The sequence below is a fragment of the Ambystoma mexicanum genome, chromosome 12 (assembly GCF_040938575.1).
Source record: "Ambystoma mexicanum isolate Mex_15411 chromosome 12, UKY_AmexF1_1, whole genome shotgun sequence".
Lineage (NCBI taxonomy): Eukaryota > Metazoa > Chordata > Amphibia > Caudata > Ambystomatidae > Ambystoma > Ambystoma mexicanum.
In genome coordinates, this window is record NC_090936.1 from 286904383 (window position 1) to 286925849 (window position 21467).

The following is a 21467-nucleotide window of genomic DNA, read 5'->3' on the forward strand; positions in this document are numbered from 1 at the left end:
GACTTCTACAAAGGAAGAGACTCTGTGTCATCCACTAAGGAGAGGGACGGCAGGGGTACAGCTCAGACTTTGGTTACTGGTGCCAAGGGGTCAACTGCCTTAAAGGGGCTTTCCATTCCTGAACCACAAGTGTGTCTGTCGACTTCTGGGACTTCAGACTGTCCTCCTACTACCATTGACTCTTCAATAATCCTGTCCACAGCTCTGCAGTCATCGTTGGCACACGTATCTTCGATCAACAAAAAAGTGCTATGTCTGCCAGTCACCCAAGAGCCTTCACCATGTATGCAGTCAGAGCCAAAGACCTTGACAAGTTTTTCTTCAGCTAACAAGACGACTCCAGCTTGCATGCCCTCAGCCTAAGAATTTCCTCTGGCATGTTTGTCTTCGGCTACAGTGACTCATCCAGCAGATTATCCTTCAGCCATGGAGCCTCCGGTAGTACATTCTAAGTGCATGTCTTCGGTCCCAGAGCCTACTGCTAGTTTGGCTTCAGTTCATGAGAGACCTGTATCCTGCTCAGCCTCGCTGCCAATATCGGAGGTGTACCTGTCTACACTGTCGGATCCTGCTGCATATTCTTCTGCTCCAGAGATTCCTCCTGAATCCCAACCATTTACTGATGAACGTCCATCTTGCCCTTCTTATGCTTCAGGGGGATCACCAGAATGTCTGCCTTGTACACAAAACAATTCTCCCAACTACTTGACTGTAGCATCAGCGCCTCCCGAATATGCAACATCTGAGCCTGAGACTTCTGCCAGCTCTCTCTTCAGAAACATCAAGCCGGCTCACGACTCGGGAGGGCCTTACATGCGAGGCCGCTGGACTTGCCTGGAGTATCATGAGAGAGAAACGGATGCCATACGCCACGGCCCAGTCACCGAACGAGCAGCCGACCAGGATAGCGGGCTGGACGGTCCGCATTTGGAGTCCGGTTTGGATCAACCGCTTGACAACCCTTTTGTTGCCGGATCCCACATGAGCCTGAGGGAAGGGACGGGCACGGCCCTCCAGCTGCAGCGCCAGTTGGGTGCTAGTAGCCAAAGGAGGGGAATGTCTGCTGCAGTTCAAGATGTGCCTGTTTTTGCTCCCGCTGCTAGTATGCCTGATGTTCCGAGTACTGTGTCTAACACTCCTATCAGTATGCCAAACGTTCCTGCGGTTGTATCCCACGTGCAACAAGGTGGCTACTTGACTGGCTAAATTACTGTCAATGGGAGTGCCAGCCTCGTACAACCCATTGGATCTCCAGACCTCCAAGGCATGGAACTTATGCAGGCGAATCTTTGTCACTTTCAACCACAAACCTTTACCCAGATGGATGACAGAGTATCCGAACCTCTACCTCAGCCGCCACCTTCCTCTTCCGAACATAAACATTTCCTGAAACCTGCTGTTTCCTCACCTCCTGTGTGTCCACTCTCGGCAGTGAGGCTAACAGAACTTCTACCGTTGTCTAAGGCATGTAGCACCAGCCTGCCTCTCTCCTCAAAGATGTATGCATATCCTCTTCCAGTGACTAAGCTTCCTGGACCTTCCAACTCTGTTTCGGGTATTGCAAGTCCTTCATGCCTTTCTTCGACCCATGAGTCTCTTCCTCACCGAAAACCCGCCTATGGCTCTTATAGACTGCGGCCTGATTCTATTCATTCCAGTCCTTCTGCTTCTGCCCGTGGGTCGTCGTTTCCGTCAGTGCCACTTCTGAAGACAAAGCGCTCCTGTCATGGAAAGAAGATGTTTTGTGCGAGTAACGGCCGCCTGGAGTCGGCCGTGGGAGGGGGTATAGTGTCACGGCTCGCTCCCTTCGCTCCCATTCCCGCCACTTGGGGGCATGTTTTGGGGTTTCTTCCCTACTGGACATTTCCTCCGAACCTTATGCTACGGTGTCCCGATGAATTGGGAGCGCTAAAACCTTATTTCCCAAATTACTTCCCTTCCGGATCCATTCCAGGTTTTTGGCAGCCAGCATGCTACTGCTACTTTAATCAAATGACTATGCTTCCCAGAATGCCTGGCTCACTGCCTCACCTCCTCCCTTGCAGGACAAGGCTGGGTGGAGGATAGGCAACACCTGTGGCTGCAGGTGCAGCAGGCGACACGCCTGAGGGGTGTGCTCGTTAAGCAGCTTTAAAAGCCTCAGTTTGCTTCAGTCCAGCGCTGGTCATTGTTGCAGCGTTCCTGTCCTGACTGGTCCCTTGTTCCTGGTTCCTAGTTTTTGTTCCCAGTTTCTAGTTAGTGTTTCTTGTTCCTTGTCCTGGAATTCGTATTTGTATGCCTAATTGATTTCTGCCTTTTGGAAATCCCTTTCTCCCTTTCTCTGTCTGCAGGCAGCCTTTCTCTGAGCTTTCCTTTTGCTGTAGCCCAATTGCCTGTGTTCACTGTTTCCTAGAAATTGTCCTTTGCTACTGAAAGACTTGTTGCATTAATCTTTCCTTTACAGGTTTAGTTTCCTGCCTTTTCACCATGGATGGGTGGGAAAGTTTCCCTTTTGATATCGTTTTCACTGCTCCTGATCCTTGCCTTCTATTGGGATCCATGCCATGTTTTCCTTTACACTTTAACATTTATTTCCTATTTTATTATTAGGTGTGGGAAGCCGTTGTAACTAGCTCCTGTGTGATTATCTTTTGTTTTCCACACTGTACTATTCCTTCTTGCCTTTTGACTTGGGTTTAGGTATTTAGTCATCCTCACTCTTTGCCTTTACTGCCTTCTGGGTTCTTGTTTGATTTTCAGGGTTGTGGGTTATTACTGACTTTTGAGTAGTCTTTCCGGTCCTCGTGAATACGGACATCCAAGTGGTCTTTCCGGTCTTCGTGAGTACTGGCATTCATGTGGTCATTCCGGTCCTTGTGAGTACTGTTTCCAAATTCTTTATTCAGTACCGTCTAGAGTGTCAGCTTACAGATTCTGTCCCTGCTTGCCCTCTACGTGGGCTTAGCACTGTCAGTATCTGTAATAGCATAGTGGATAAGGAGGTTCTAAGTGCTTACCCTACATTCCTTTTCATATAGTGGTATACACGAGTCTTGGGTATTGAATGCACGTTGTTATATTCAAGGTTGTTTACTGTGTATTTTGTGCACATTTCCCCTGCCATATCCATCGCCTTCTTCCTTTCCTGACAATAGTCCATAATTGTTGGGTCGTACGAGACGTCACTGCCGCCTTTTACTTAGGCAGCGATATTCTCAATCGCTTTTGCCATTAGTTTGGACGTAATAAACATCAAAGCTTGGTCCCGATTAGTGGATAATCCCATGGGCTTTGATGATCCAGAGAAAGCATTTAGGTCAGCTCAACTGCTGCCTTATGCAGTGGAAATTCAGATTGGAGAGGAAGTCACCATCCCAGAAAGGACCCGACAATTCTCCCTGGAAGTGAAAGTTAAAAGAGGACAGAAATTGAAAAATCCTCATGCTTATATTCATCTAAATGCTTCTCTCCAACAGCAAGGGTTGGGGGTAAACCCAACACCATTAGTCAATATAGAACATGACACCATTCCAATCGTGGTGGATAACACCGACTTAAAGAGTATCACTCTAGCCGCAGGCACCATTACTGGAATGGCGGTTGATGACTGACATTTCTACATAGATTTAGGAAATGAACTGTTAGGACCAATCTCCAAGGACTGTTTTGACAGTGACAGTGATGACAACACAACACCAGACAGGATCTTTACCCGGCATGGGGGGAACTTCCTGGTGTACACTTCCTGCCCTTATGGCAAGGAAGATGTGACTTGTGACTTCAGAAGGGATGAGGTGATTTTCCAGGTCCATGAGGGTTGCCTTTCCCACCTGAAGCCACCAGTCCAAATCAACACTCTCTATAGACATTTCTCCATAGATTTAGGAAATGAACTGTTAGGACCAATCCCCAAGGACAGTTTTGACAGTGACAGTGATGACAACACAACACCAGACAGGATGTTTACCTGGCAAAGGGAGAACTTCCTGGTGTACACGTCCTGCCCTTATGGCAAGGAAGATGTGACTTGTGACTTCAGAAGGGATGAGGTGATTTTCCAGGTCCATGAGGGCTGCCTTTCCCACCTGAAGCCACCAGTCCAAATCAGCACTCTGACCAGGCACTTCTCCACCCAGCTGGAGGAGGCTGCTGAGATAGCGAAACCTGACGTCTTTCCAGGCTTCAGGCAGATGGTTGAAGAGAGAGTCAACCTAGCTAATGCCTGTGAGACTCTGGAGCAGAAGCAAAAGTTGAAACAAGTTTTCTTGAATTTTCAAGATCTCTTTGAGGTGGACTCATATGACTGTGGTCGCACCGACATCCACACAACAACAATTCCCACTGAACCTGGTATGACTCCAGTGTTTGTGAAGCAATATCGCTTGCCTCTCGCATCAATTGAGTCCCTTACTGAAATAATTAAGAACCTTGAGACCCGTGGGATAATCCGTCCAGTCCACAGCACCTTCAATAATCCGGTGCTGGGGATATTGAAGCCAAACGGCCAGTGGAGACTCTGCGCCGACCTTAGGGAGCTCAACAAACTGGTTCATACTTCCTGATGGCCTCTTCCCTACATTGACCAAGGGTTGGCCCAGATCCAGGGGTCACAGGTATTCACTGCAATAGACCTGACCAATGGGTACTGGACTGTACCTGTCAGTAGGGAGGACCAATACAAGCTGGCTTCTACCTTTGGGGGCCAGCAGTACACATGGACCCGGACTCCCTTCGGATACATCAACTACAGCAATGAGTTCAACATTTTTCTACATAAGGCCATGCCCGACATGGGTGAGAAGGGTAACCTGGCTTATGTAGATGATGTCCTCATCAAAAGCTCAACTGTTGAGGAACACATATCGAAGATCCGTTATGTTCTGACACAGTTGAGGGCCGCCGGAGCAAAACTTTCCTTGCAGAAAGCACAGTGGTGCAGAACCTGTGTCAATTTCTTGGGGCATGAGATTACTCTTCAGGGTCTCTGTCCCAGGAAAAGAAAGTGGAAGCACTCCAGAAACTGAAGGACCCCACAACTCTGCGGGAACTAAGGAGACTCCTTGGACTGACAAATTATAGTAGAAAGTTCATTGAGAGCTATGCAGAGATCACCAGACCCCTGATTCATCTTTTGAAGGGGGGGTCAAGTGGGAATGGGGTCCAGAACAATCCTAGGCAGTAAGACAACTCAAAAGAAGCCTCTCACAAGCACCTTGCCTAGCTTACCCTGTGAGAAACATGGAGTTCTTCTTGGAGACAGGGTTCTCTAATACATGCTTGACTGCAGTATTATACCAAAAGCATGTCAAGGTCAATAAAGTAATCTCCTATCCGAGTAAAACTTTATCCTCTGTGGAGGAAAAATTCAACGATTGTGAGAAAGCACTCCTGGCAACGGTGTGGGCATTGAAGAAATACCGCCCGTTTATCCAGGGGGAACACATCATAGTAGAGACTCCACCAGCCTTTGCAATACCTCCAAAGTGATAGAATCCTGGCCGGAAATGTGAGTAATTCCCGAATTACTTCCTGGATTCTGTCAATGCAAGGCTTTCCTGTGGAGGTCCAATATGGCCAAAACAAGAAGAGTCCCCTCGTGCAAGGTCTGGCTGACGTGCATGATTGTGCCAGAGAAAACTGTCTTGAGGACGAAAGTCTAAAAATTAAGGACAACATGGAGACATACATTAATTCCCCACACAAAGTCTTTGAAGAAGACAGGTGTGAGGGAATGCCCACTGTCTATGTGGATGGATGCTCTTACCATGTTGACAACAACGGGGAAAAAGAACTTGTGGCCGGCGTAGGGAATGCATGGGTGAATGAGTCCCCAGAACCCTGCGCTGGGTACAAGATTGGTCCCCGAAGTAGTCAAGTGGCAAAGTTGATGGCTGTGCATCAAGCCATCCTCACTGCTGTCCAACATCAACTCTACGAACTGGTCATAATCACATATTCGGATTATGTACGGAACAGGTTCATGGAGCACCTGGTTAATTGGAAAACCAGAGGCATGCTATGTACTAACAACAAACCCTTGTAACATGGGAAGTTAATTCAAAATATTGATGATCTGGTCACCTCAAATGGGATGACCATCTACTGGAAAAAGATCAAGGGTCATTCCAAAGTAGAGGGACCAGACAAAACTGGAGATGACTTAGCCTATCAGCTGGCCAAAACCGGGGCCATCCAAGGGGATCTAATAGAGATTGAGGCCCTGTTGGGGGAAGTCCAGGTCACTGCTATCACTAGGTCCCAGACAAATGCTCACGATGATCTTTCAAAGGCACAATGGAATAAGGAGACCCCTGATGCTGATTTGATTACAGCTCAGAAAGGGTATCCAATAATTGGTAAGTTTTATCAACACATTGAGGACCCTGAGAACTTTCCCCTGATGGATACCGATTACATTGGGAAAGAGGACCTCAGAGTGTTGATGAAATGTCCAAAAATATTCCGAATCCAAGACGGTTTGTTGGTGGAGAAATCCCTAGCTGGCCATGATCAGTGGGTGGTTCCTACCTCATTCTGAAGCCTGATGTTACGTCATGCCCCCAAGATGCAGCCACAGCCGGTCATAGGGGGTTTCATACAACACTTGAAATCTTAATAGAGGTTGCATACTGGCCACACATGGGGCAGGACCTCGACCAATACTTGAAGGGGTGTCTTGTGTGTGCACAATTTCAGCCAACATCCCTCACACACCGTGCACCTCTCCAAAAGAGGGGGATGAAACTGCTATGGTCAGATTTGCAAGAAGATTTCATTGGGCCCGTGATTCGCTCCTCTAGGGGGAATAAGTACATGTTGACCGTGACATGCTTATTTACTAAATGGGTGGAATGTCTCCCGGCCACAAACTGCAAGGCAGAAACAGCAGCTGCCCTGATGATCAACCACATATTTTCTTGTTTTGGACTATCCCAAAGGATAGAGTCATATAGAGGTAGCCATTTCACCAGCGAAGTAATGACAAAGATGTGGGAGATACTTGGGGTTAAAAGAAAACTACGCATTGCTTACCGGATAGCCTCTAGTGGTGCAGTCAAATGATACAACAAAACCATTGTAAGCATATTAAAAAAAGTTGTGGCAGATTCTGGGCCAAGTTCGGATATTCGATTACCACTTGTCCTAATGGCCATCAGATCTACCCCTTCATCTGCAACTAAAATGTCACTGTTTGAGCTGATGACTGGACGCAGGATGGTGCTTCCCCAGCATCTGCTCTACAGGACCCAAGAGCAGACATTGATCAATGTGTCCACAACTCATGAGTATGTTGAAAATTTAAGAAAACACCTTCAACATGCTTTTGCCTATGCTCAGCGAAATCTAGAAAGATCAGCCGGTAGCATGAAGACCCACTCTGACTTAAAGACTACCAGAAAAGAATACAATGTAGGAGACCGGGTTTATCTATACAATTTCCAAAGGAACCAGGCCAAACAGCAGAAATGTCTGCCTACCTGGAAGGGACCTTTTGAAATTGTAGACAAGATCTCACCAGTCGCCTAGAAGATCTGCATCCCCAAAGGCAGTTTGGCAGAAGGGGAAGACAAGTGGGTCCATATTAATCAGCTAAAGTGTTGCCATCCTAGGCAAATTCTGCAGCAACTGGAGGAGTCTTCTGGAACCCCAGAGGGGGCCGCACCAGATCCATAAAATTCCAACCCTAAAATATTCCACATATAGTCTATAAAATACAATAATGCAAATGTCTCCTGATTTATAAAATGTATCTGTCCACCCCACTACATTAATAGTGGTGGGGAAATGTCTACAGATATGTTTTTTCTTTGTCATCCTAGGAGAGTGAGAAAGAGAGAGAGATAAACCATGGAGACTGACCAAGGAGGACGACCCGGGGACCGGGAGCAAAGATCTGAGGGGCCCGGAGTATCGCTCAATACTCCCATCAGGACTGGCGAGGAGAACCGATTGATCCACCCCTGATGGAGGAAAAGATGCTGAACTTTGCCATTTGTGGAATCCGGAGAGATGAGGCTGACATCCCAGTCTTGCGAATTTCCATTGATAGAAGATCAACGGCCATCGCAAGAGGAGGGCTTGTGGGATGTCTTAACCCACTAATCCAAGCCCTGCAACATCACTGTGCATTGCTGGCAGCAGAAACATCATAATGGCAGCCGGAAAGCATGCTGCTCGCAAGAAATCACCAGTAAGTGCGCAGTGAAAACTTGAAAAGTAGGCCACCGTCTACTTTTGCCTATGTCAGTGGTAACACAGGAGACCGCTGCCAAAACCCATCATTTGGCTGCTCACAGAGCAAAATCATTGCAAAAGAAACAGAGCTGGTTTCAAAAAAATCATTTTTTATTTGTTGTCAAATTTGTAGAAATCATGGCTTACAAAACACCCAAAAAGATCCAACCTCCTTGTTGGGTGGTCAACATCATTCTCCCGCAAGAATCTACATAAATGTAAGGTCCACAGAAGTTTATCTATATCTGAACAAAGTATACTTTTGAGGATTGCTTGCTGGAAGAAACCTGTCAAAAATGGGTGTAATACCGTTTCTCACCTCTTTTTAAAGAGAAGCCGGCTTTTTAAAACCATTTTGTGTAAAGTTGTACATTGAACCCAAACTATGCCAAAGAAAGACTTGCTAAGAGGTGGATACAATCTAAAACAATATTCTGAAAAGACTTGAAGTAAGAAGTTGTTTGATGTATGTGTTAAAAATGTGAGTTATATTATAAGATAAGGCAGTTTTTGGACATTGGGTTTCAGAGTTAAAAGTTTCCCACACTGTGTTCAAACGAATTCCACACTTTCTCCCTGGACAAAGGAGACTTCCCCCTACCCTTGGCTAAGAGATTGACAGGCTGGTGTCAAAAGGGACTGGGAGTGGCACCCTGGCCTGTTGCTCTCAGTGCAGACAAAGGAATCCTTGGGCTGAATAGAAAATGCTAATTTGGGTGTGACTGACAACAAACTGCTAGCAGGAAGGAGAGACATGTGACCTCTGAGTCAGCCCAGACCTTGGAGGCGGAGACAAACCATTGTGTGGATTCAGAAAGCATAGCAAATGTATGTTTTAGAAAAATGCTTATAACAAATTGCACTGAACTGACAAAAATGTGAAACTTTGAGATTGTTAAAACGAAACATTCGCTCACGGTTTAAGACTAAGCTGGACTCTGTGCGATGTTCTGAGACCAAACCTCGGAATGATTCATATTGTAGCCACTGTGTTTCTGCTATGAACATAAAAAATTACAAAAATGTGCCCAGAATAAGTGTGAATACATGTCTAAAAATTGGTGCAGAAATAATATTGAGAAACCCAACAAAAGCGCAAAAAATTGTCATTTCTGAACCAAAGCTCTTAGGAAGATGAGAGTTGAACGGAAATGTACCTTAATTAATCTGTCATGTAATTTATGTAGTATTAACAAGTGGTGCACCTTGTAAATATGTTTTTTTTATGGAAAATAAGATATACTGTACAGAGAAAAGGAGAGGGTCTTTCCCCTAAGCCATAAACATGACACATGATGACACAGGATGACACCCTGCTTCTTTCTCCAATCAGGGGACAGGGAATCCTCTGACCTATCAGATCTTTAGAGGGTTGGGCATTGTAGAATCAGCCTCCCCACCCACTTTGGAAATACATAAATAGGGACTGCTGAGGACGGATAGGACACATACACTTTCCACTTCTCAATTGATTTCTTGGCGAAGCACCCTGCAGGAAGATCCAGACATAGATCCAGAAACCAGACTCCAGAACCAAGCTCTATAACCAAACTCTAGAACCTTGAAGCAGAGAGGCCTCACCCAAAAGCTGAACTCTTCTCAGCAGGCCTTCAGGATCTTTTGCAATCTGATTCTAACCCCTAAACTTCCACAGGGCCTAACCAAAATACAACTGTCTGGCTGAGCTGTTCTGCTTCTAGCTAAGAACCCTGTGCTAGAACCCAGATCCAGACCCAGAGAGCAGAGCTGTATCCAGAACCCATCAGATCCAGTCCAAGAGGCTGTGCAGACCGCAGTGCAGTGCTGGGAGCAGAATTGAGACCTGTCCGGTGGCGAGAGAGAATCCCAGCCAAACCCTTGACCAGATCTTTGACGGGGCCCACTCCATTCCAAAGCCATAGGAGTGAATATCTAGTCTAGAACTGTCCATAACCAATCTCTTAGCTTAAAGTAATACTTTTCCATCCATTCCAATCTGTTCAGAACTGCATTATTGAATCTCTTTTGTCTATTCTAAATTCTTCTCTCCTCCACATAATCCTTGATCATTGTCATGATAATCCTCTTGGCGCTAATATATATTTTCTGGAGAAAGGCAATCTTCTCGTTCAGACAGAAACCATCCGGAGGTGCCTCTGGATAGGTGGCTGGGCTGTCGTTTAGTTTGCGGCTCCATAGACTCTTTAGTGTTAAGAAATCTTTGTTTCAAATCTTCAATAGCGCATTTTGAAATCTTGACTTTATTTCTGAAAAATCTACCTTCACAAAAACCTCTGTAACTTTTGACCCGCACGTTCTAGAACCGAAGTTTAACTGTCATTTTGAAGCTAAGATCCTAAGCTTTCAAACGAACCTAAGGGGCACACAGGGCACACAAGTTTCAACTCCTTATAGTTTTGCTGTAATCGTATTTCCTGCACACAGAAAAGTTGCTGCAAATTGCAATTTAGCTCCATTTCACCACATGTCAAAATAGCTGTTTCTTGTTTGCAACTGCTGAATTTCGTTTTCAATCTGATAATCATTCATAATCATTGCTAGTGTTGACCTGAACCAATCCAAAGTAACTCTCACTTATCCTGAATCTCCTTTAGCGAATTAAAGTCATTTTTAGCATATTTTCCCTTACATTGCAATCACATTGAAAGGCATTTTTGCCTGTTTTAAATCATACTTGTTCTCTCTAAGCTTGCTGGGGGAACTGGGATTGAACTGCATTATTGATTGTATTCTTGAAATCTGTGTGCCCTCATTTCCATCTCTTCATATTGCATAGTGGGGGGAGTGAGTAGTCACCGGGGAAAAAGTGATAATATTGTCTTTTGAGTGAAACCATATCAAGTTAATTTCTGTGTTGCATTCTTTCCCATCATTGCATTTCCTTGAATCATAAAAAGTATTCTCTGCTACCTTATCATTTTTATTCCTACTCCTAACTGATTAAAGAGATTGTTGATATTGTAATATTACCCATTGCTGCTCACTGTAAGTATTCATAAGTGTGCTATTCAGATATTATTCTATTTATCAAAGTGTGATATATATTATCCAATTCTTCAAATAAACCTTTTTAATTTGCAAAACAAACCTACTTCTTGGCTCAGTGAGGTCGGGGAGATTAAAAGAGAGGGGCGTTATATAAGGGTTCATCGTCCAGATTTAAAGAACTTTTGACATAAAAATATATAAATAAGGGCTTCCATTGGGCATCCGATACTAAGCATTGACTTAGTTGGAGTGCTGGATTGAAGTCACTTACAAAAATAAAGGTTAATTAACTAGCTCAGCTAACAAAGAAAGAAGATTAAGGCTGGGGTGCATTCTGGCCCCCTGCCTATTTAATCTGTATTTAAAAGACTTGGGGAGGGGGGTTAAATTATCATGTGCTGATTACTCCCAAGGTTGGATATCAGAGGATCTACTGGTTGGCCTATGAGGATGACATAGTGCTGATGGATGTCACTCTAATAGGCCTTGAGCGACTTCTTACAGCTCTCACGAATTATGCCCGAGATAATGATCAGGAAATTAATTAATATAAGTCCTATGGTGTATGTTTTGCCAAGAGAGAAAGTATGCAGGGAAAAAATATGTGATAGATATAAATGAAATAAAATCGGTAAAGGAAGTAACACGTTTAGGATATGAAGTAATAGCCCACCCAAATATTGCAAACATTTTAAAAGGTCTAGAAGGGAAAATGGATTATCTAGTGAGTCAAATGCGACAGATTTTAAAAACGTTTACTAGGTTTTGCATTATTCCTTTTATTAAGTTTTATAAGGCCAAAGTTGTTCCTGCCATCATCTATGGTACACAAATTGAATCCCAGACCTATGAGCCGCCATGGGAGAGATTGGAGAGAAGAATTTGGAAAAACGTACTAAATCTCCCTTTTCCTCTACCCATGGTTTACCATCTCTCAAGGCCCGGTTTGACTGGCACATAGTGTCACTGTATGGCAAAATAATCTTCTTTAGGAATGAAACGCTGTATGAGGATTTAAGAGTGGCAATGCTCAGAGATTCTGTACCTTCATTACTTAGATTAAGAACAATGGCTAAAAAGAATCTCTGAAAACAATGGCAGATCTCGCGCTTGAATTGTAGGAAAACTCTAGGTAAAAAATTGTTTATATGGCAACGGGCTAGATAAGTACCATCAATAAAATGATCATTTGCACTCATCGTTTTCCATTTTAGATAAGCCACTAGGTAACATCCCAAAATAACTTAGAAGATTCCCCAATGCACAGTGGAAACATTTGTTTTTACGTTTTCGTTTGAAACTTATAGTACACTGGGCACATTTTAGAAAAACTTCTTGGTACCCAGAAGCATGATGGTTCTTGTAAATTGTGCGCTGATCCTGGACTGAAATAGACGTTAAAACACATTATGACATTGATTTCAGTGCTGCTTTGTATGTCACACTAACTGGCTGCAGACTGGGGATTTTTGGAACAAATTAAGTGTGGGAGAAGAAACTTTATAACCAATTAAAGCACTGAAAGTATTAAAAGTGCTGGTTTTTTAGAGTAGGAACTTGTGTGTTCACTATTAATTACTCATAAGTAAATATGTTATGAAGTTCATTAATTGAAATTTACAAAATTTTTGTATAATGGTTTTATTAAAGTATTTAAAATGCAATGCATGTTATGTGCTTTGTCATGTGAAAGGTCAATATCATTTTGACCATAGCACAATAAAAAAAAGCACATTTAAAGCGACAGCTTTTAGTTTGACGAGACTGGTGCATCCCTGGGCGGTAAGTGCATTCCAACAGTCCATTGTGGTGTCAAAGTGTGGCAAAATGCTAGTTAATGCAGGGGAACCAGCTGTTAATAACTGCAGATTATCACAGGACAGGCAGCCAGCTGGGGAGCTTTAACCCTCAATGAGCACTTAAAAAAAGGGCAAGGGTCATTGTTGTACACAATGAAGGTGGCTTGCTTGCTGATTGAATTGCTTGTATTCTGATTGGGAACTAATTTATTTACAGATAGCGTTTTATTTACAAACTGAACCAGAGGTCGCCTTGTTTACCGTATTTATACGAGACAACCTGGAAGAGTGCTGACCCAAAATACCTGTTTGCAGAGCCTCCTGCTGTTTGGCTTGAGAGCGGTGGCCCTTGAGCAAGCCACCTGCCCCTCCTTTAGGCGACACCCATCATACTTCAGCCACACTCCCTTTCCGGGGCATGCTCCCCATCAAATCGTATCCCACTAGAAGCAGTGGTAAAAGTGTACTGGAAAAGTATTGTAACTGTGGTCTCAGCAGGGGAGAGGGTAGGAGGAAGCATACTGCAACATGTGACAAGGTGTTGCGGCCGGGTCATTTCAATAGTCTAAGTGACTAGTAACTAAGGCTCCTATTACAACTTTACACTCGCACAAGGAGATCTATGGACAAATCCTCTGTATAGAATTGTGAATATGGTTGTAAAAAGTAGAGGAATAGTAAACAGAAAAAAATAAAAGTAGTAGAACACTGTTCCTGATCGTTCCCGCTCACTTCAATCATTGACTTAAAGCATTGGTTATGGCCTATGTCCATGTGTATGTCATATATTAGGATTGATATTCTTGTGCAGGGAAAGGGTATGTCCAATTGCTTTTCATTGAAAAGGATAAGTATGAGTGGTGCATGTGTGCAAAAGTGTTAGGAGCTGCTCTCATCTACATGTGAATACGTTTGGTTCCTCATATTGTACACGTGAAAAATTGGGATTCCTATTATGTGTTTGATGGTCTACATCCATATACAAAAGAAGGGGTGCAATTGGTCTCCACCCGGGTTGTCTGCATAGATGTTGTGTAACGATTCAGTTCAGTATTCGTAGGCACGCACATTTTAGCACAGGGAGCTCTTTAATGACCTCCTCTCACCCAATCAGAATGTCCAGAATGCAGTCAATATGTACCAGTATTGACTGCATTGACTGCTGCATTCCGAATCTTCTGTCAGACAGGGAGACGACAGTGCAATTTCCAGGCAAGATTTTTTTTCTGCAAAACATTTCCCCTGAGGGAGGATGTCTTTCCCCTGTGCACCAAAGGGGAAGCTAAAACATGGGGAAATCTTTTCACTTGCTTGTAGAGAAACGGCCAACTTTATCACGACGCCGAATGCAAGCTCACGTTAAGCCTGCCCCAATTTAACCAAGTTGCAATTAAAATGCTTAACTCAAGAAGAGAGCCTTGTTTAAATCCTACAAAAACTAAAAGCATTTTTAAATTGCTCAGATAGCTTGTCTAGTCCTTTAATCATTATTAAAATAAGGTTTTTATCACCACCAAAACTCCAAGGCATGTAGCCAGGGTTCAAGTCGAGGGTACACGGGGGGGGGGGGGACAGAGTCCCCCTCCCCTCAACCCCCCCCCGAGCTAAAAGAGAAACATGGGATGTTCTTTTTGAATGTATGCATTTTAGCCGAACTTGTGGATCAAACCACAGTCGTCCGGTTTGTAGGAAAGACACTTAGCCACTGCCCTATATAACCTGATGAAAAATAACAAACAACTAAAGGTGAAATATCCCATTTCAGTGCTGCAAGTGCCAGGAAAAACATTTGTATTGGTTCTTGGAGTTTAAAACATTCACACTTTTTAACGTTTTCAAAAATACTATTAGAAGAAAATACCCTGTCTTGGTTTTGTGTGTGTGTATTTTAGGAAAGGCAAGTGCCATTCGTCCTGTTCAATTTGGGTGGTTATGCAAAGGCAATTTAATGAAATGGGCATATTTCACCTTAATATGCTAATTTCTGGAGACAGCACATCCATTGTATTTGTTGACGAGTCCCCCACTTTAATTTTTAGGACTTGACCCATGCATGTAGTGCTACTACCAACATATGCTAATAGCCTGATAAACCTCAGGACGTGTAAAGACCCCTCCTTGGGTCTATAAGGCTCCAGTGTAAAAGGCGCGCGTGTACGGTTCTGTTGTAAAAGGCGCGCGTGTACGGTTCTATTGTAAAAGGCGCACGTGCATGGTTCTATTTTAAAAGGCGCGCGTGCACGGTTCTATTGTAAAAGGCGCACGTGTACGGTTCTATTGAAAAAGGCGCGCGTGCACGGCGCACGTGTACGGTTCTATTGAAAAAGGCGCGCGTGCACGGTTCTATTTTAAAAGGCGCACGTGTACGGTTCTATTGAAAAAGGCGCGCGTGCACGGTTCTATTTTAAAAGGCGCAAGTGTATGGTTGTATTAGGCGCACATGTGTGGTTCTACTGTACGCCCGTCTACCTGCGGAGTGAGCTATCGACGCTTGTTTTCACGTGACACGGGCATCACATCTGGGTTGACTATCGCGATTTCTCAGGGCGAGGATTTCCAACTCTTGGCCTACATTTGGCGCTATAGATGCGGGCACACTCGGCACTGTGTGAGCCAAGTGCCAGCCTCCGCCGTGCCAGTCAGAACACTTCTGGCTTGGCCAGAACCTGGGCACGGGCAGCTCTGCTGACTGTGGTGTGCCGTACTTGGGTGCAGAACAAGAAGGGGATGTTTTGTGCGCGGTCCTCATATGCCCAGCCCAGCTGCCCCTGTAATGTTGAAGATAAGCCCGAGCTGGTGCTCTGCCACATTAAACATCCAGAGCATGGAAAGCCCAGCATAAGGGCGGGTGAGGTTCACGCTGGTGATGCCCCCGTGTAGACAGAACGTGAAATAAATGCGCAGGTCCCGCGGGGCTCTCCGGGGAGTCCCCGGAGACTGAGGCGTGCGTCCCTGCACACAGCCTTTGTCCTCATCTGATGTTACCAGCCCAGGGGGGACCCTGCGACAGCAGCGAGCGCATCATTCAATCAAAGACGACGAACTTACCGAAGGGGGCGCTAGGGACCGGGTCCGATTGATGGCTGCGTTCAGGGGTGGGGGCCGGGGGCTGAGACGCGTGGCCGTTCCTGAAGCCCGAGCTGCTGCCAAGGAGCTGCAGAGATCGCCCGAGGAAACAGTTCTGCACTGAAAGGCAGAGCACGGGAGAGACGGGGCGTCCCTGCTTCACTGACCCATGCAGCAGCCAGACCCTGCATCGCAAATGCGGCATCTCTCACACGCACACACGCATGCACACCTGTGAGCACCAGGAAAAGGCACACACATACATGTGTGCTGGGAGAAGGCACTCCCCAGTAGAGGGACCCCGACAGGCAGGAGGCTCCCGATAAAACCACTACTCGTGGGGGGCACGACAACAGGAATGGGGCTCTCGATGAAAACACTACACATGGAGGGAACCCCAACAGACAGGGAGTGCCGATCGTACGGGAGGGGAAGCCAACAGGCCGGAGCTCTCTATAAAAGCACTGCACAGGGGGTCCCCGAAAGCCAGAGGCTCTAGATACAAGCACTGCACTGGAAGGGGACCCCAGCCGCGGAGGGGGGGGGGGGGGTACTTCTAATTAAAGGACTGCACAAGGGAGGGACAGGCAGAGGCTCTTGATGATGCACCGTTTAGGAGGACAGCACCCCACATCCAAGCACGCTAGTAAAGAATATTGGGGGATGGAAGGAACCTCACTGCATCAAGGCGACCACACTAATGCAAACTAGCATGAAATAAATATGTCACTACAATATAAATGAAGAATACATCAGTAAAGAGTTGTGCCAGTGAGCTGTACAAGGAAGCATGGACCCCCCAACGGAAGAGCAGCGTTGTTGGCAGATGAGGGGGGGGGGGGGGCGCAGATGTTCTTTGACCCTGCGAAGTAATGCACAGGTGAAACACACGCATCGTTTGATTTTGAATATGAACTGCTTCACTGCGACGACGGTTGCATGTGCGATTTTTGAAATGCTTTGCATTGGTTCACAAAGAACTCCTCGAATGCATGGAGTTCAGAGCACGCCCCCTGCACAGCATCTCTCGGCGGTGCAGCTCTCCCAGCATCCTTTGTATGCTATCAGGCCACCGTGCACGAGGGAAGCCCCACAGAAAGCGCTGACTGAGCAGATTTCAGCATTCCAGTGACAGCGGTGAATGTAAACACGGGGAGCAGCTGACAGTGAACAGCTCCCAGCAGGGGTCGGCGTCCATCACTGCCAGGCCAAGACGTCATGACGTCTTATTGGTGAAACGCACGAAGGGCAGCGCTGGTTTTATTTAACAAGAGCCCCTTCTGCGCAGGAGACAATTTCATTGGAGGAGGCTTGCTTCAATGAACAGAAGTATATATAACTAAGCAGTGGTGCAAAGCCTTCTAGTGCAGGACTTACTTTGAAACACTGGCATTCTCAGAATTACCATTGTCACCTTTTGAACATATCCGGTAACATGGACCTTTGTAGTAAATCGCAGGTTTAGTTTCTTTTCACATTTAATTAGATGTAAAGGCGAATGTGTTTTAACCCTGTCACGAAAGACTCTTGGAGCCGAATTTGTAAACGCAAGCTCAATGAACGGAGGTTTGCACAGGGTCACACAGAGCAACAGAGGTTCGAATCCGGGATCTACCCAATGGTGCCTTTAAAAATATATTAATGTAAAATGTTGCTGGTAATCCTATCTCTCAAAGTGATATTGGGCAACGATGCCGGCACCAATCGAGGCCGGGTAATCAGTACCCCATGGCAGCCAGGCAGGGGTGAGGGCCCGGAGGGCACTGAGGGGTGAGCAACAGCCCAGTGATTTGGGCAGCACCCCACCCTCTCCCTTCCTCCACCTACATGGCGACAGGCAGTCGCCGGCCTGGGGAAAAGAAGTAGGAAGGGCAAGGTCTTAAACAACACCTTGCCCTTAATCCCAAGGAGGTGCTAAGCACCCAGGCAGGAAGGAAACAGACAGGGCACAACAAGAGGAAACACCCCAGGGTGCGAATGCCGTCGGCGCCAATCGGCCGGGAGGCGGGCTCCACAGCCCTCCACACAGGCACAAGGACCCACGGCCAGCCCTTGGGCCCAATATAAGGAGCTGACTTTCAGCTCACAAACCACAATCAGTTTGGGACCCTGCACGGCGACCCAAACCATCCGAGTTCACTGCGCACACAGAGTCTCGCTTTTCTTTTTCCCAGGACCCTCCCACCTTAGAAAAAGGGGAGAAGAAGGAGAAAGAAGACAGTACACTGTACAGTGACCACACTGTTGTGGGACAAGGAAGGCAGCACAGGCCAAATGGGGTACCCTCAGGACCCGGTGCCCAAAAGTACAGCATTTTATGGTTATGTAATTATGATTATGATTTGTTATGACCATACCTGTGCAAATAAAAATTCCACAGACTTTTATTTGCCAACACCAAAGCACTGTGTCGTGTGCTACCTGGGGTAGGGGAGAAAGCCAGGAACACCCAAGATAATCCTATGTATTTTATCTGTCTGCATATGGGTCCACTGGTTACTGCTAATCAGTGCAAACTCAATGGTAACGCCGCATACCACGTCTGGTTGTTGGTGAAAAAAATATTAGATAATTTAAATTGGGAAGTTGCAGCATTCAGCAGAAACTGCGACAGTACAGAGATATCATTGAATTTAAATGAGGAATGTATTATATCCTGAAGAACGTGATTGCAATTTTAGTAATTGCATTTATATTATGCTATTGTATTAGGAATGAATTGTGGTTCCTTCAAATGTATATAATCAATTTGATATGGAAATTTATGATGCAGTGTGTGTTTTTATGGGATTTTATTATGCACTTTATTTATCTTTAAAAATATATTATGTGTACATTTGTAATATGTCAACATGTTTCAGTGTAAAGGTCAATAATAAACATTACTGCATGCTTCAAAAGGAGTTATAGGTTAAAGGTTCGAAATACAAAGGATCGAATGCCATTTTTTCGAGTCAAAAGAACCGAAAAAAATGGTCGAATGCATTTAAACATTTTTTTAATTTATTTTATGGGGGGGTTCTCCCCTAACCCCCCGTTTTCTTTAAAACAAACAAAAAAACCATAAAAAATGCATTCTAAAAAATTGTTTTTTGATCCTTTTGACTCAAACCTTTTGTCATTCAATCCTTTGCATTCGATCAAATGACTGGACACCTTAAAAAGGTAGTGCACACATGTAACTATGTGGAGATGTCTAATTACGCCCACTGCAGCTGCCCTGTAGTTGACAACATGGGAAAGAAAGAGTGTGCATTCCTGTACACAGCATGCTGGAACCCAAAGTTCCAACTACCAGGGACTATCCTTTTTAATCGGGGGCACCCCGGATCCAAATGATTCATAATTGCTTACATGCAGGGCCTGGTGGCAGTTGAGTAATAGCTGTTGGTCTTAGTGTGAATTATTAAGACTTTTTAGTCTTAATAACAATTTTTTTAAAAAGAACTGCATTTCTTTGTGTCAAACTATTTATGGTAATTGCTTATTTGCACATGTAATTATTGCACTTTTTGCACAGGAGGAAGTTACAATTAGTTTAAATGAAATTAAATGTGACTTTGTAGTATTCGAAATGTAAGGATAGTAGTAGTAGTAGGAATATTTAAATATTGTTATTGGATCTGTGTGGATTTTATTGTACTTTTCTAGGTGATGTTGGTATGTTCTTTTATCATTTTAAGAATGATTGGTGACTGTTATTTGGGGTGGGTTTTATCCTGTTGTGTTAGGTTCACTCGTTTCAACCAGTATCACAATAAATATATAAATAATAGCTAAATATGAATCAACTCTGGTCTGACATGGAGGCTCATGGGAATATACATGTATACTGGCCAAAACATATTGGTATCATTTTATTCTCAGCTTGGTTCCTAGTTACATTCCTGTCAGGACCTCCTGAGTATTCAATGTCTGGGACTGAGTTTACCCAAAGAGACCATGTGGGCTCTGCCCCAGCAAAAGCCTTTCTCTTCCCAGGGAACACTGGTCACCTTCCGGGAAGATAGAAACTGCCCTAAGGGTGAGACACAGGGCCAATGCTTCAAAGGACAGGCTCATCCAGGCCAAAGGAATTTTCTCAAGGTTGTAACTAACAGTGATTGTCGGATGTGGGTAGACAGTAGAAATGCTGGATTAAATTAGCCTAGGAAGGGACTTTCCCACAAAATAGGTGTTCCTCCATTTTGGGATTTGGAGGGATTCCCAAACTACCTAGGCACACTCTGCACTTCCTGCTGACAAAGCACTCTGGGTATGACATCACCAGACATAATGCCCTGAAACAGTTGCTAGGATTGGGCCCCTCACAGAAGACTAGAAGGGAACCAATCTGCAGAAGAAGAATGCCAATTTAAGGAAGCAAGATCAACCCCACTCTTGATTCATCGTTGGACTACTAAAGAAAAAAGATTATGCCAGGTACTTTATTGGAAGTACAGTCTACTCCAAAGCTCTCTTTCACTGAGTTGAAAACAAAGACCTCCAAGAAAAGGACAAGCCTTCTTTTCCCTCAACCAACCCAGAAGAACATTTGGGGTTATCTGTTGGCTGGGCAATTGACAAGGCCTACCGCATGCTATGACCACTGATGCCCAGGAATCTATTCACTGGAGGTGACAGCCCTTGCAGGTGCTCTCGAAAAACCTGTGTAGCTGCGAAATGCAGAAGAAAGGACTTGCCTTGCTCCTGGATACTTTGGATGGGGCCCCCAGCAACCAGAAGTGAAGAAACAGCCCTGGATCCTGTTTTACATTTTGAAACAGGTTTGAACATTTCAAGCTGCTTTTCAAGCACACACTCGCCGCTTTTTGTTCTGTTGTCCAGCCACCAAGCTGTTGGTTCAAGCTATCATCTGCCTGAGCTCCACCCATTTATGTTTATGTTTATGTTTAAGTTTATTGGGTTTATATAGCGCTTTAATCCAAAGAGCTTTACAGTATAACAACGAGGTACAATAAGGAAAGAAGCATATATACAAACATGAAGCAACCCGTGAGACAGTATGTAGAACAATTTACTGAGGTGGAGCGGGAGAAGGAAGGGAGAAGGGAGAGGGAGAGGAGGTGGGTAGGAGGTTACAAATAACTGAATTGAGACCAATGGGTGAGAGGAGAAGGGGAAGGGAGAGAAAGGAGATGGGAAGGGAACAGGGGAGTTTGAGAGGAAAGAAGGCAGAGAAGGAAAGTCAGGGGGAGAGTGGAGAAGCAGGGCTTTAAAGGAGGTGCTGAAGGATGAGTAAGTCGGAATGGAGTGGATAGAAAGAAGTAAGAAGTTCCAATGTAGGGCGGCCAAGAGCTGAAAGGAACGGAAGCATGAGGAGGAGCATGGGGCAGAGGGTACAGTGAGTAAGAAGAGGTCAGCAGAGCGGAGTGAGCAGGAGGGAGTGTAAAATGAGAG

At 45.0% G+C, this 21467-nt stretch overlaps 1 protein-coding gene across 1 annotated transcript in view; it reads right to left on the minus strand.

Moving 5' to 3' along the window:
* The window catches only part of ABCC9 (ATP binding cassette subfamily C member 9), a 1387936-nt gene extending 1371706 nt beyond the window's left edge, over nt 1–16230 (minus strand). Inside the window, exon 1 of the mRNA XM_069628446.1 lies at nt 16050–16230. The gene's annotated coding sequence lies outside the window, so the exon portion shown is untranslated. The remainder of the gene's footprint in view (nt 1–16049) is intronic.
* Nucleotides 16231–21467: the final 5237 nt, after the last annotated feature.